Source organism: Pinus tabuliformis, chromosome 8 (genome assembly GCF_031772625.1).
Source record: "Pinus tabuliformis cultivar Carrire ecotype Pingquan chromosome 8, CPIR1, whole genome shotgun sequence".
Classification (NCBI taxonomy): domain Eukaryota; kingdom Viridiplantae; phylum Streptophyta; class Pinopsida; order Pinales; family Pinaceae; genus Pinus; species Pinus tabuliformis.
The window spans coordinates 1278479131-1278495261 of NC_142294.1; the positions used below are offsets into that span (position 1 = coordinate 1278479131).

A 16131-nucleotide genomic window follows, 5' to 3' on the forward strand; every position below is an offset into this window, starting at 1 on the left:
AAGACAATACCTTCAAATTCAACCATGGTTGGTTGAAATTTTGCCTCATGATCTTCAACGACTGCATTAATTTTAGGAATGATCCTTGCCACTTCTCCCACAGTAGATGCCTCTTTTATTTGTGAGATCTGATCTTCTCCCTTGCAATAATGATAATTTTTTGACATAATGTGGGCCTTTGCATCCCCAACACTATACAGGCAGTCTATTAGTTAATTCCGCTTCATTTATGCCAACTTGCTCATTCATCCTTGTTTCACCTCGTACTTTAAATCTGGGCTTATTCAAATTTCGGTTAGTTTGACCTTTATATAATCCTTTGTTTCTTGTGATCTTATTCCCCTTGTGGCTGGGAAAAAATTTACTTCCCTTTTTGTCAACCCACCTCTTGCTCATATCTCCCTTTGGTTTATTTTGCTAATAGCATATCCGTGATTTTCGAATGATTTTGTCCATGGTTTTTTGGTTGGGGAATTCCATCCCTTCCTTCATGAACAATGGAAGACTGCTCATAAACAATTGTACTTTGGATTTTTCTTCACGAATATAAGGGACATATTGCAATAATGATGTAAATTTTGTTATAAACTCATCCATGGTCATTTGGCCTAGGCGAAGATCATGGAATTCTTTTGCTTTCTCATCATAAAATCTTTCTGTTACATACTTTTCTTTAAAAAAATTCTGAAAATTTTCCCAAGTCATGATTTGCTCATTAACTCCGTGAACTATTTTTACTTCCTCCCACCACAATGTGGATTTCCCTTGAAGCGGAAAAATGACCAGTTGGGCCTTCAAATTGTAATCATACTCGTACAACTAGAAATACTTGTTCATATTAATTAACTATGCTTCCACTGCCTCTTCTTGCTCACAATCAAAGAGAGGAGGCTTGATTTTCCGAAACTCCCCTTGGAGTTCAATCTTCTGTTTCTTCTGAGTCTTGTCATCAGACACATTACCTGATTCTTCTTATTGGTTTTCTTCACCTCCTTCCATCTCCACATTCTCGATTTGAAACTCTTGTTCCCTATGGTATTTCCGTGCTTAGGGCTGGGAACTAATGGTCGATAATTTTTTCTATCTAATAAACTTTTAAGGATCTTTTCTGGATCTTGCATTAATCTTTCGTTGTCTGTGGGGAGTCGAGAAATTCCACGTTTCAATTCTTGCACAGTCGCCTGGATATCTGTATCGTGATTTTGTTTTTCATCGCCTAGCAGCACCCAAACCTCAGGATTGCCTTCCTAAAATAATGTTGGTCCCGTTCCCATTATGCAACTGTGCAGTAGATTCCCAGCTCACCTCATGCTGACTGCTCCCTGCCTCCCACGTGCACATCACTTAGTTTGTTATTCCTTATTCCAGATGCCTCAGTTTTGGAAACCTGAGCGCTCTAATACCATATGTCACACGTCGACATATTAATCATACCATATATAAAAAAAAATATTTACCATTTCTACCATAGTGTTGTATTCTTGCAATTCTTGACATACTAATATCATGGATGATTATATAAATTAATATCAAAGTCTATTATGAAACTATTAAACAAAAACAATAGTCAATACTTTAATGTACTTGAAATCTAGTTCATGATTGATGGAAAAAATGATTATATACGCATTCAAATTTTAGTTTTGGATTTCTTTAATAACTACATTTAAATGCCTAGTACTAAGCCAAACTAATATTTAATGAAAAATCCTGGCATTAGTCTTGTAAATCGCCCATTGGTTCATATTATTTAATGGTTCTAGCTTTTCGGCCTAGATGGCGATCTGTCGTGCTCCTCATTGTCCTCTTCCTGCGTGGCTCTCAGGCTCCGTCTTCCCATTGACGGCTCTTGGTTGTTTGCTACATCGAATGGTGCTGGTGAAGTTGGTCCTTCATTTCCCTGGTGTATCGACTCTGTCTGGTCATTGTGTCAATCGAGAGCAAGAGTAACACTGGCTTTGTCCAGGGTTTATGTTTGGGCTCTATGTCTCGTGGTTCCTTTTCTCATAGGCTTAATCTGCTTTCTTGCCATCTTTGGCTTCCGGCGTTATGGCTTTGTTTCGGGCCGATTTGACATAATGCATTTGATTCTTCTTAGTGCTGTCAGAGTTCCATTCTTCAGCAATGAGGTTTTTAGCATGCTCTCCGAAGGTAAGCTCTTCAATGATCTTTTTGTGTTCCTATTTTAAATATGATTACAGTTTTGATTAGACAAAGTTTCTAATTCTATTTCCATCCATTATGGAAGATTTCCTTTACAGGTTCAGGGGTTTTAGCAGCACTCTGGAGAAACCCTCATTCCAGCTTCGTTTTGATCATTGGATGAACCTTCCTTGCACCAGGTACTTACTCCTTTTTCTTTTATTTATAATGAAGGTTCTCGCGTCTAGAGAGCCGGGGTTTCTAAATCTCAGTGATTAATTTCTTGTAAGGTTTTTTCCACCATCTGGAGTTGTGGTCAAGCTTTCTATGTTTTTGTGCATTTGATATCTAATATGTGTTATGCGGCTTAGGCCTATCACATTGCAAATTTGGGCATTTTTATGCCACTGCTTTATATAATAGGCTATTTGCAACAGTGGTATAACCTTGGGACTTTATGAAAACATATATACATGTATAGGCTCGGGTTGACTGCTAAGAATCTTATTTCTAAAGAGTGCGTAATTACTTAGTCTTTGTCTATCAAGATATGATGAACTTATGACAGTTTTGATTATTTAATATTACTGAATCTCAAAGAATGTTTTTTAATACATATTTGTGTTGTTAATCTAGAAGTTTTGAGCCTTCACAGTTCGAATTTTTCTCTCAATTTGATATTTATCTAGTATGAGTGTTTCATGCTTCTTTATTTAGGCACAAAATCTAATTCTTGATATAGTTTTGCTGAAGTTGTAGTCTATCCATAACCGTTGGAAGTCGTGGCTATGTGTATTGCAATTTTTCTCTTTTTTCTGTTAAATCTTTATATGATTCGTGGTACTAGTCATAATTATGTTGTAAATTTCATAGCGTAACGACATGCATTAATTGACTAGGGTTATATGATTGAAATTTCATATATGGAAACACAATCATGAAGGTTTGGATTTGAAAAGGTTTAGATATGCATACCACTAAGTATAAATAGTTTCGATTGTTCTTTCTTTCATTAAAGCTTCTTTTCTTTAGCAGTAATTGTATAGCTAAAATTTTGGAATAAAATCTTGTAAAATGATGATTGTTGTAGTTCTTTCCAGTGAATTTATTAAACTATCTTATAAAAACTCTATATGGGATTTAGGTGTACTTGCTACTGAACTCATATCCATTTTTCAGTTTTTGTTCTTCCTATTACTATATTTAAGTACTCGCTATCTTTTCTAAGTATTCTCACTTTAATTTCGTTTTTGAATATAAAGGTGCTTTCCTTTTGCTTTTTTTAATCATTCTACTCGTACACCTATTATTCATGGGATACTTAAGGAAAGAAATCCATGTTTCTAATTATACAAAAAACATTCTACTGACTCTTCTCTTAAATTAGCTAGTCTGTCATAGTTAACTTTTTTTCCTCTCGAAAAATCCATAAATATTGCATTAATGGGAAAAAAATTTACATGAGAGTGTCTATTTGCCAGTATTATCAGTTTTGTTGTTAAGTCGCATTACCACGCAGGGTATGCTCAGCTGTTAGCAGTGTTCTATACATATTTTTCAAAATATCAATAAACATTTCAGTATGAGTCTATATTAGATCTGTTAAATAAAAGCAGTTCCTAATGAGCTATTTGCTGACCCAAGGTTGGGTATCCTGGGTCTATATGCGGTCGATGAAAAAACTTTTGTTGCTGCTGATCTTTCACCTATGTAATCTCCCAGATGCCTCTTTCCATCAGCGCTGCCTCCTTGGATAATTTGTCGGCACCCTTGTTGTGTTCCCTGTAGATGTGAGAGATAGAAATATTGTTAAAAGATGATTTGAGTGTCAGTGTTTAATGTAATATAATGCTGAGTGAGTGCATGTGACAAGTAGCTATGCCATTTATCCAATTTATGATGATCTGTGAGTCCCCAAATATATTGATGCTAGTGCAGTGGTGCCTCAAAGCAAAGTGAAGTAAGTGGCGGAGAGTGATGAGTTCTGCGTAGTTATTGGTTCCAGATCCCAGTCCAGCCTTGATTCTGTAGAGATGATTCTCAGAAATATGAAGGATGATGCCTCCTCCACAACTTTGCAGGTTTGCCGCCCCATCGAAAAAAGCCCAAGGCGTACCAGGGTCGATGGGAGGAGGAGGGGTAGGTTGGCGAGATGAGGGAGGGTGTGGGTCGGCTAGTTCCCTCAGGGCAACTACAATACTAGCCTCGAGCAGCGGCCATTGTATGGGCTTTTTGTCAAATATCATTCTGTTTCTAGTTTTCCAAATAGCCCAGTTTACAATAATGGGAAGATTAATGGTTTTTGAACCTCTGTTATTCTTTTTCCAAACAGTCCAAGCGTTAATGATATCAGTACCAGCCCAATCACCCGCGTAGTTAATGAAAGGCTTGATGTTTTTCCATAGGTTCAATTTCGAACTGCAGTTAAGGAAGATGTGATCTGTGGATTCCGAGTCTGCCTTACATAGTACACACCACGAGGGGCCATGCTGGGCTCTTTTCATGAGCTAGTCCCCAGTTGGAATTTTGTTCCGCAGTATGCACCAATTGAAGAGCTTTGCTCGAGGGGAGGCGGTTTGTTTCTAGATACTCTGCCACCAATTTGCAATTGCCTCGGGTTTTTTATGAGCAATGAGCTGTATGTAACCATCCTTGGGTGTGTATACTCCATGTTTTGCCTGGTTCCATACAAGTTCATCCGGGCCCTCTGTAATTCTAATGTGAGCTTCTGTTAAGGCATCTCTGTATTCTTCCCATGCTGTGTGCCATCTTCCAGGGAGATTTAGTTGGCGCGCTGATTTCCAAGCTTGATGGAAGATATCTGATTGGTCCTGGTCCGCAATCTGTGAGATTACTTTAATGTTCCGAGCTGAGAGATGTGCAACCAGATCTGGTGGTAGGGAATGTCTTCCCCCACTCCCTGTCCAGGGGTCAAGTCCTATCCTTGCACTGTTCCCTTCTTTGATACGCCAGACCAAGTTATCTCTAATGAGAGGCATGGAATGTAAGAGGGCCTTCCAAATCGAAGATATTCCAGTTTTATTCCACTCAGGGAGTCTTACCCAGTCGTAGATGCTGAGAGGCCATATGTATTTGTGGAATGTAATGCTGGTCCATAAGCTTTGAGACGTCAGTAGGGCCCAACCCATTTTTCCTGCTAATGCTTTTGCGAAGATAGGGAGCTCCTTCAACCCCCAACCTCCCCATTTCTTGGGTAAGGCAATCTTGTTCCAGCCGATCCAGGCAAAGATGTGCTTGTCTTGGTTGCCTGCCCATAAGTATCTATTGCACAGCTGCTGTAGTTTAGCCAGTATGTTCCGGGGTATCCAAGCCAATGCCATCCAGAACACTGGGGTGGCTTCGAGTACAGATTTTATCAGTGTTAGTCTTCCAGCCCTGGAGAGATATCTGTGGCTCCAGCATGATAACCTTTTCTCTATCTTCGATACTAGCCATACCCAATCAGCTATCTTTTGATGTGTCGGCTTTAGCCAATATCCCAGATATTTAAGGCCTCTGTCAAGTGGCTGGGTGGTATAAGGAAAAGCCTGTCTAGCCACGAGTGCTTCATTTGCTGTGGTTCCCACCGAGGTGATAGTGGACTTTGATCTGTTCACTTCCATTCCCGTTGCTTTTGAGAAGAGCTCTAGGATGCGAGTGAAGGAAGTAGTGTCCTGTACGCTACCATCCAATAGAATTAAGACATCATCTACAAATAGAAGGTGAGTGAGGAAGCATACATCAGTGATTTTGAGGCCTCTGATAGACCCCTCCCTTTTTGCCGAGATGATAAGCCTGCTTAGAGCTTCTATGACCAAGAGAAATAGAAGTGGCGAGAGGGGGCAGCCCTGTCTCAGCCCTCTTTCGGAGTGAAAGAAATGTGAGGCTGATCCATTGATCAAGATGCTGAAAGTGGGAGAGGTGATGCACGCCATGATCCAATTGATTAAGGCAAGGGGAAAGCCGATGTGAATGAGGATCATTTTTATATAAAGCCAGCTTACGCGGTCAAATGCCTTGGATAGATCAATCTTCAGCAGGATACACTTGAGATGTTTAGTCCAAATGGAGTGGATTGCCTCTTGTGCCGAGCCAATGGCTTCATGGATCTGCCTGTTTTCCAGAAATGCAAATTGTTGAGGTGAGATGTGTCTGGAGAGAATGGGCTTGATCCTATTGGCAATGATCTTGGAAATTATCTTATAGAGGACATTGCAGAGGGATATGGGGCGAAAGTCATCAAATGAGGATGGGTTGTCTGATTTAGGGATGAGGGCAATGAAAGTGGTATTAATAGCATTGTAGAGACAACCCGAGATCCTACTTTCCTCAACAACCTTTAAGATATCTCCTCCCAGAAGTTCAAAGAAAGCAATGTAGAACTCTATCGTCCAGCCATCCGGCCCCGGGCTCTTTTCCTTTTGAAACCATTTGATAGTACTTTCCAGTTCTGCCATAGTGACAGGGGCTTCAAGATCTTCAGAATCCTCCTCCTCTACAAATTTGGGGATGTGAGAGACCACATTGATGATTTCTGCCATATTTGTGCCTGCAGGGTTCTTATATAGGCCTCTGAAGTGAGAAGTACCCAGATGAGAGAGCTTGTTAAAGGAGTCCGCCAGGCCTCCCTCAGGGAGAGGGAGGTTCCATATGGTGTTTGCCACTTTCCTTCCTTTGGCAAAATTATGGAAGAATCTGGTATTCTCATCTCCAGCTTTAAGCCAAGTAGCTCTGCTACGAAGCCTGGTAGATTCCTCCCTACCCTTAAGAATATTATTCTTCTGATTTTCCAGCTCCACGAGGCGGGCCTTGTCATCCTGTGTTATGAACCCTAGGTTTCTCTCGTCCAGTAGGGCATTCAGGTCTTCTTCTACCTTGATGAGCTGCACATCTTCTCGCTTCTTCTTCTCCCTAGCCCAGTTGATCACAATATGCTTGAGCTCAGTCAGGTTTTTGACAAATCCCCTTGCCATGGAAGACTCTCGGTCTATGGGATGTGCTCTCCAGTATTCTGTAATCAGATTAGAGAAGCTAGGGTCTTGTAGCCACTGATGATTAAACTTGTAGGGTGCTTTAGGTTTCAGCTGCGGACCCTGGATTTCCATGGCAATTGGGGAGTGGTCTGAGATGCCTCCATTGCTTACCCACTGTTTGTATGAGTGCAGTCGATGGATCAGAGGGCCTTTCATCAGAAATCTATCTAATCTTCGGGCCAGAGCAGCCGATCCAATCCTTCTATTTCTCCATGTAGGGTGAGGCTTCTGTAGTGGGATGTCAATGAGGTCATGCTGCTCCAATAACCGTCTCATGAAATCTGTGATGGGATCAATCTGGGCCGATGATCCCCATGACTCACTGAATCCCAGGGAGAAGTTCAGGTCTCCGCCTATGATGATGTGATCAAGTGATAATAGGGTACAGCTAAGGAGTTGTCTCCAATAATTTTCCCTCTGATGGCAAGGCCCATATATGTTGACAATGCGGAGGGAGAGGCCAAGTTCGATAAAGAATATATCTGCACCCAGGAATCCATGACCTCCCCAAGAGGAGTCAAGTCTGATAGAGCTGGGATTATATCCAAGCGCCAGGCCACCCGATCTGCCCATGGCATCAGAAGCAATGAAGTGCCATCGGGCACCTACTAAGGCTAGGGCTCGAGAAGTAGACTCTGCAGAACCAAGGGTTTCTTGTAGGAGAATGATATTGGGAAGTTCGACCTCAAAAAGTCGTTTGAGGGCTAGCTTTTTTGGGGTGCTAGCCAAGCCCCTACAGTTGAAGGAGATGAACTTCATGGGGGGCCGATCTTTGGGGGATTTGTTGCTCTAAGGACCCCGTCGATGGTGGCCTGACACGCAGCTACTACTTCCGCTCCGACGTGCCTAATGGCTTTATTGAGATATGATTTGCGACCCCGGGTAGTAAGGAACCCAGGGCCTAGAGGGACAATGCCCAGCCCGGATAGGGTTTCAGATACCTCCAGATGAGATGAACGAGGGCGGAGGGAGTATGGGTGGGATGGGGTCGAACGGGATGATGATGGCGAGGGGGGCGGAGATGAAAGAGGCAGAGTGGGCGGAGCAGTGGATGGCGATGGAGGGGGAGGGGGGATAACACATTGAACCATAGTGCAAGCAGTCGAAAATTCAAGTGCAGATGAGATATTAGATGATTTAGAGGAAGGAATAGGAGAGATACCCGACACTTGCGCGGCCGCTGCTGCTGCCCGAGCCCTGGTCAGCGGGGGCGAAGGCGGGGCAATCTTTCGCTTGTCCAATTTTGCAGGTTCACCATGGGGTCCCGCGCTGCTTTGTGGCGAACGAGGAATGGAAGGGGGAGCTCCGCTGGAGATAGCAGGTGCCGGCTTTGGAGATCCATCCTGATTGTTGTTCAATGGGCAATCCATGAACAAATGACCGACTTGGTGACATCGGTTGCACCTGAAGGGAACGCCCTCGTAATCCAGTATCTGCATTCTGCTGAAATTTCCCCATCTTAATGTCATCTTTTCTAGTAATCCCTCCCTGGTATCCAGATGGACCAGGATTCTCGCCAGTATTCTTTTGTTGGTCTCCTTGTAGGATCGGTCGTGGTCCAAATACGTTCCTAACGCATTCCCAATCTTGACGAATGCTTCCTCAGACCAGTATTGCAGAGGCAACCCCGGTAACCTCACCCAAAGAGGGCCTGCTCCAATCTGTTCGCGCTCCGGATCAAATAGAGGGCTCCACCTTTTCAATAGCACCGGTGCCATTTCTATGTGCCAGTACTGTGCCAGTACAGTATTCGTGTGATCCTCTTTTGAGAAGTGGAGTGAGAACCATCCCCTTGGGAGTTCTTGTACTTCCGGTAATTCAGAGAATAGCGCACCCCAAATTTCTTTCACCCACATTTTTAATCGCTCCGCCGTGAAGGTACGCCCCCGCACATGTCCAACCAAAATTGTTCGAGCCAGTGCCATGGTCTCCTCGAAGTTTGTGGGGTCGCCGAATGATACTGTAACGTCTTTGACAGTTGCTCTGATGCACTTGGATCTCTTCTGCGAGCGCGGAGCGGTCGGATGATCTATGAGAGGGTTTGTGACCCCGACCCCCGGGGAGGGCTTAGCGGGCTGGGCATTGAGGGCCGGCGTGCAGAAGCTACCCGAGGGTCTGATCCCTGCGTCGATCGAGGGTTTATCCGCTGCAGCCCTAGATTCAACAGGGGGTATGGTGTTTTCTGGCGCTGCCTGGTGATCAGACGGTGAGATGGTGGATTCTGCTGCTGCCCTAATCTCAACCGGGGCGGAGGGAGGTGCGGTTCGAGGAGGAGATGGCAAATCGAAGGTTAAAGCGTCAGGTGAAAATTGTGAAAGGAGGATGGCGGTACCTGGTGAAAGGGGCGGTGCATCCAGAGCAGGGGATGTGGGCGGAAACGACAGAGAAACCACAGGAAGGATGTCCTGTGCGGCGGGGTTTCCAACAGCTGGTGCGGGAGTATCGTTAGGGTTTCCGAAGATGGCGATCCCTTCTAGTGGGTCCGCGGAGTAGTCTACCAGCTCCGTAGCTTCGAGGCCCTCCATACCGGTCAACCGTAGATACCTCTGTCACTGTCTGCAGCCGGAAACCGAAACCCTGTTCCCTGATCTATGCTATCCGATCCGGCGGTCTCCCGTTTTCCTGCGGCTCCTGCAGCTAGGTTACCCGAGGCCCATGCGATCGCGACGTGTCATTTTCCTTCCTCGCCTTGGTTATGAAGTTATTCTCCAACATTCCCATCTTATTAACATAATAATCAATTTTATGTCTGTCATAGTTAACTTATTTAACAAACTGAGAGAATAACTTCTACTTCTATCACAAGAAGATTTTTATTTATCTGAATACTCTATTCCAGAGTTAGTACTGCTAAAATACCTACACTTTAGTTTTCCTCCCTGCGGTGAGATCACTGTTCCAATAAATCTCCCCCCTGCTATTCCTGATTCCAGGAATTCCTTCTCTCTGCAGAGACCTTGTGTTTCCAGCTATAACGTAGCTCTCACAAATTGTGTGACCACACAATTTTCTCTCTTTGTTCCTGCTCCTGATCTCAGATACCCATATCCTCTTGATCTCTTGAGTAAAAATACTCCAGAATTTAGTTTTGGGATAGATAACTATCTCTCATAACTAATTAACCAATAAAAACAATATTTACTAATAACTGCAAAATTCATCTTTCAATAACTAAATTCAAAAATAGTTTATAATTTAAAAATAGTAACCATTTGTTTAATTACAATAAAATAAATATTTGGAAGATGCGGAGATAGCAACATTTCATTCTAAATAAATAAACCATTTTTCCCATTCTTTTTAACACTTATTTCATTTTTATATTTTTATTTTTATTTACATAAAAATTATATAATTAAAATTATATATATATATATATAAACATAAAAAAAAATCTTTTATTACTTCAAAAGCTAACGTGTCAAATGAAGTGGAAGAAAATTCAATGAAAAGATGTGGACTTTAGTGTGTTTCCATGCGGAGTAAATATTTTGGATTTGTTATTTTATTTCCAAAACTCGGTTTTTCATCATTTTTATATGAACCAATCTTTTATAATAATTTCTAAAAGTGAATTTATTTATTTTTTGATTTAAAATTTATTATAATTAAAAATATTTATGAAATTATCAAATTTGGCTAACATAATTGAAGTTTGGTGTTGTTATTTTGATAGTTTAAATATGCAATCTCGCAATTGTTATTTTGATAGTTGATATGTGATGTTTCGTTTAATTAGATAGACTTTGAGATTATGGTTATTCGTTACTTGAGAAGAATAAATTTAATTTTTACATTTAAATGTTAGGGGGCATTTTAGTTGATATCCTTGTTTTATTTATTATTATTAATAATATAAACGTATTTAATTTTAAAGAATGAAAATGTTAATGTATTTAATTTATTTTTTTACGTTGTAAATGTCTAATAAATTAGATATACTTTATAATTTTAAACTTGAAATTACATGGATAAATACAAAGGCATTTTCTATAAGTGACCCGGTCACAAGTTAAAACCAAACAATATTTTATTGAAAAGGATTCCATCTAAATAACGAATCAAGAAAAAGCATCCCACCTTCGTTCCGAGTCTATAATTTTCCAGCAAAATGACCAACTTAATATTTGTTGATCTCGTGAAGGTTAAAACCAAACAATATTTTATTGAAAAGGATTCCATCTAATTGACGAATCAAGAAAAAGCATCCCACCTTCGTTCCGAGTCTATAATTTTCCAGCAAAATGACCAACTTAATATTTGTTGATCTCGTGAAGGATAATGCGAAGAAAAAAATTATACTTGTGGGGAAGTTGGCACCCGTTTTCAACGTCACTTTTAAAACAAGTTTTCTCTCACAAAACCCCCTAAAGGATGGTTTGAAGAACAAAATTATGTTGGGGAAAAAGTTGCCCATCCTTTTCACTCTCTAAGATAAGGGATTTCCTCCCACAAAAGCGTGTGATTACTCATTGAACAAGACGCATTAAGTTGACAAGCAAGAATGCTAAGTATATTACTAGCAATTGTCCCAAAAGGTACAAAGAGAGGCCGATAAGATTATTAAATTGGAATTGTTGAATTTTTCTAGAAGAGTTAATTGGTTTCTCGAAAACCTTGTTTTCTTGGATTGGATCATTGTGCAATTACTTTTCTTTAGATGTTTTGTTTATATCTATATTACAAAGAACACATTGAATGTCTTATTTCATTTTAGAGTAAGTTAATTACCCAAAATCAAGAAACCTCTATAGATGGCCAAGCATATACAAAGAATACATCTCATTCATATGCAATACCAAATCCATCTTTTCTTTTCTCTAAGTAAAATTTCAAAAGCATGAACTATGTAGTGTCTAGTACTGAGGCACATTCTCCATTTGGTTCTGAAAAAATCACGTGCCTAATCTTCCTAACAATATTTTGCACATCTCTATATGCCTTCCCCACCAGAAACACCAGTGTCTACAAGAAGAATACCTACAACAATATCTAAGGCCAATCATCCTTTCAGTGGTTGACGACGCCTTTCTAACATGGCCTATTCACTCAAATTTCAATCCCTATCTACTTATATTTTCACCTCGCCATTATTATAAACCACATGTTCCATTGTGGGTAACACACTTTATGTCTAGTCATACACTAGTTTGGTCATCTTTGGTTATTATAAGTCCTTTCATGGCTCTAAGGCTGCGTCAAGGTAGTTGTCGGGGTGGTGTGACAAGAGCATCCACTTCTTGATGTCGGTGTTTATTTGGCTAGAACTCTGTCACTTACCATTTTGAATCTATTCCACCTAAAGTGAGGAACAATATCCTTCAACAGGGAACAAGGGAATTTGGTGGCAGACCATATTTCTTTGATATTGAAATCATTGGAAACATCTTCAGGTGGACTCCCGAGCCTAGGAAGTTTCGCAAACGAAGACTTCACTTTCTCTATTTAGTGGCTTTGCACCGTCAACTCGAAACCAAGGCAACTCCAATGCTCATTTTCAAGTCATAATATTAGACTAATAGTCTATTATGTCACTTGGTCACTCACTTTCGTATCTGCTATGTTTAGTTCTCTTATGTTCTATGGCGATCCATATGTCTTAGAATTCTATATATGAACATTGTTTGGTTAGAATTCCCACCAAGCATCAATGCAAGTAATTGTCAATGGCTACATAATTAAACAATTTCCATATATTTTTTGATGTCCTTTTTGGCTAAACCTCGATGGAGGAGTAATGGTTGCTAAATCAAACTGTTAAAGGGACCCACAAGGTTTTTGGGATAACATTTTCTCTTAACCTCTTTATTTAACTTTTTAACTCATAACAAAATATACTTCTTTAAAACACTTCTATTAAATTTTGTAAATACAAAACTAAAATTGTAAAATAAATAAATATTCATTTATTTATTTATTTTAATGATGTGAATAACCGCCATCATTATTAAAAAAAATAAAAAACAAAAATTATATAAAACTTTACGCTTATGATAAACGAAAATAGTTATAATGATTCACTGGTAAAATTCAGCGTAATCGATTAAATCATCCTCTACTTAAATAGAAAGGGAACGAAGCACATATTAGAATACCACGAAATTAAATTAAAGTCGTTTTATTGTTTTGAAACCACACATTTTAGATATAAAGACAGGATCAAATAGCGCTCAATTTCAATTTTTTTCCCTTCCGAATTTAAATAACTTCCAATTTATACAAATAATTTTGTATAAATTCAACTAAAACATTTATAAACTCAGCTCAAACATCATGCATCATACGAGTGATAAACATGTGTGAGAAGGTTCACCATCATGCAATTATTTACCGACATGGTTCCCCTTCAAACCTTCTAGGAAGCTCTTAATGTTTATATCCGAAGATCCTCCTCTTCGCACCGGAGTCCTCGCATTGTCTCTTAGAGCCTCGACATTTTTCTTTACCTCCGTCCCCTCGTCACTGAACAATTTTCTGATAGTTTTGGATATCTATTTCTTTAGTATCAGTCCGTTCCCACCATTCAATCTGTATCAAATTTTCCATTCATCGACCATGAGCTTGCTGTTGGTGAATTGATCCGCCCAAAATCGAAGCCCTACCATGGGAACTCCACCAGCTATGCTTTCAGGCATTGAGTTCCATCTGCAATGAGTAACGAATCCTGCAACGGACGGATGGGATAACACTTGCAGCTGATTGCACCATGGAACAACGAGCCCCTGCCCTTTTATCTCATCCAGAAAACCATGGGGTAAGCTGTCTGAGACTGTTGAAGAGACTATGTCTGGACGAAGAGCCCGAAGGAACAACTGCCCGTTGTCCTTCAAAACCATCACTATTTCCTCCCGTTGAGCTTTAGTCACATGAACCATACTCCCAAAGGAAACGTATAGAACCGAACGATTAGGCTTTGCATCCAGCCACTCGGAACAGTCACATTCTATCCAAATGCTCGTTCCAACTCTCATGTCCTTGGAATGTTCACCGTTCAAAAAACCAGAGGGAAGCAACGGACCAACATGCAATACCGGAGGGTTCAAATTCACTTCCTTTCTTTCGAGATCGTCAAAAGAATTTCCAAGAACAAACTACACACAAAACAAACCACAACATCGAGTAGAACCCATTAGAGAATTTCAGGGTATCCAGCGAAGAGCGAACCCAATTAGAATTATGGGTATCCATACCAGTTTAAGGAAGAAACTATTGGTAAGAATCGATATATTGAGTTGGAATCAACCCGAGAGCCGAACAGCCAAAACTTTTGGTGAAATCCTGAGCCTTCTGACTGCCAGAACCCGCGTGTAGGTGAAACAATACCCCTGCAGTCCAAAAACATGAATTCAGTTACCATTTGTAGAAAGAAATAGAGAAAAAAAAATATTTAACAACTCTTATCTAGAGAACAAAAACACATGTGTTTATGACAATTTGAAGGAAAATAAGCACCTGTCGGGTAATGGCCTGCAGATGGAGCTGAGATTTCTATCGTAGGAGAAGATGGAAGGTGACATAGGTTGAGGGGCCAATGTAGAACCCCTCGAACAACAACAAAATTCTGTTAAGTCAGATGGGTCTCGGCGGAATATAGTGAGCTCAACATAAATGCAAAACTGTGCCCAGAATAAACCACACCAGCGAGCGGAACACATTAGAGCAAGCAGAGAATGGAAGTCAAATTTCGAAAAGCTCTTTACAGAGCTTCAAACCGCGGCTTTGGGGGTTTGGGGATTAAGTCTAAAGAGTTCGTGACACGTAATTTTAATGGGTGTATGAGGTATATAATTTAATACTAATTAGTGCTCGCCAAAAGTCAGGAAGAAGAATCGTGGTTGTCAAAAGTCAGGAAAGAAGAACAGCGACAACAATTGGCAAACCAAAGAAACCGAAAAAGCGGTAAAAATATCTTCAAGAATAACATAAAAGAATGGGAAAAAGCAGTAAAAATATCTTTCCATGCTGGAAAAAGCAGTGACACTTCAAATCAACAGTTGAAAGTGTCTCACATCAAACTGAGCAGGATAAAAATGTTGACGAAAAAATTGATACATAGGAAGCCTTATAGGCCTAAATATGCACATTATCGCCATCGCCATATCCGAGACCTAATTTGTTTTATGATATATATATATATATATATGAGATCCAAATTCGATCGCATCGAGAAGAAGAGGAAAGCTCGTACGATAACATTTCAGAAAGACATGATATAGTTAGTAGGAATGCAAGCTTTCAATATAGGGAAAGCGATGGAATAAGACAAGCAGGGACACGTGAATGAATATCATAGATCACCACAGTCCAAGCAGAAAGATATCAATTATCCGAGTGACACTACTCACTGATATTATATACTTATTATTTCCCATTATCCATTGCGAATCAGCGTAAATACTCTGCATCCGAACATTTATACGTGCCACGAAATCAAAAATTAATCTATGCAGATTTGTTGATCTCCCTAGCTTGCCCACTCATAACATGACTTAGCTTCAATGAAGTTTCTCATTCCGGCTTAAAATTACCTTAAATACGCTGCATCTCAACTTTTTCTATGTACTCAAAATCAGGTCTGGCCGTGATGATTATTACCAGTAATACGTAGGGCAAAATATATCATATCACATTAACAGCAAACATCAAGATCTTTAGACTTTATATAAAGCTGATAAAATAGTTGGCTTTGGTAATTCAAACTGAGATTCAGTCGATCAGATCAGAAGCTCGATAGCTCGCGTAAGTTGGCACTGTAAATCCTGCTATACAAGTCATCAGGGTGGGCTGTTTATGATACAAGCGAATACGGAGCTCCGCTGTAGTGATCTAAGGAAAATGTTGGAAATGGTACTACGCCATATTCGGTTTTGCCAACTAGTATGTGAAATTTCATTTCCGTCGGGAATAGAAAGGACGTCGTAGATGTTGTCAAGTCAGCGAGCCGTCATGCTACCCT

General features: G+C 40.2%; 1 pseudogene; it reads right to left on the minus strand.

Moving 5' to 3' along the window:
- Nucleotides 1-13708: 13708 nt before the first annotated feature.
- LOC149240066 (UDP-glycosyltransferase 86A1 pseudogene) lies at nucleotides 13709-15274 on the minus strand (annotated as a pseudogene).
- Between the last annotated feature and the right edge of the window lie 857 nt (nucleotides 15275-16131).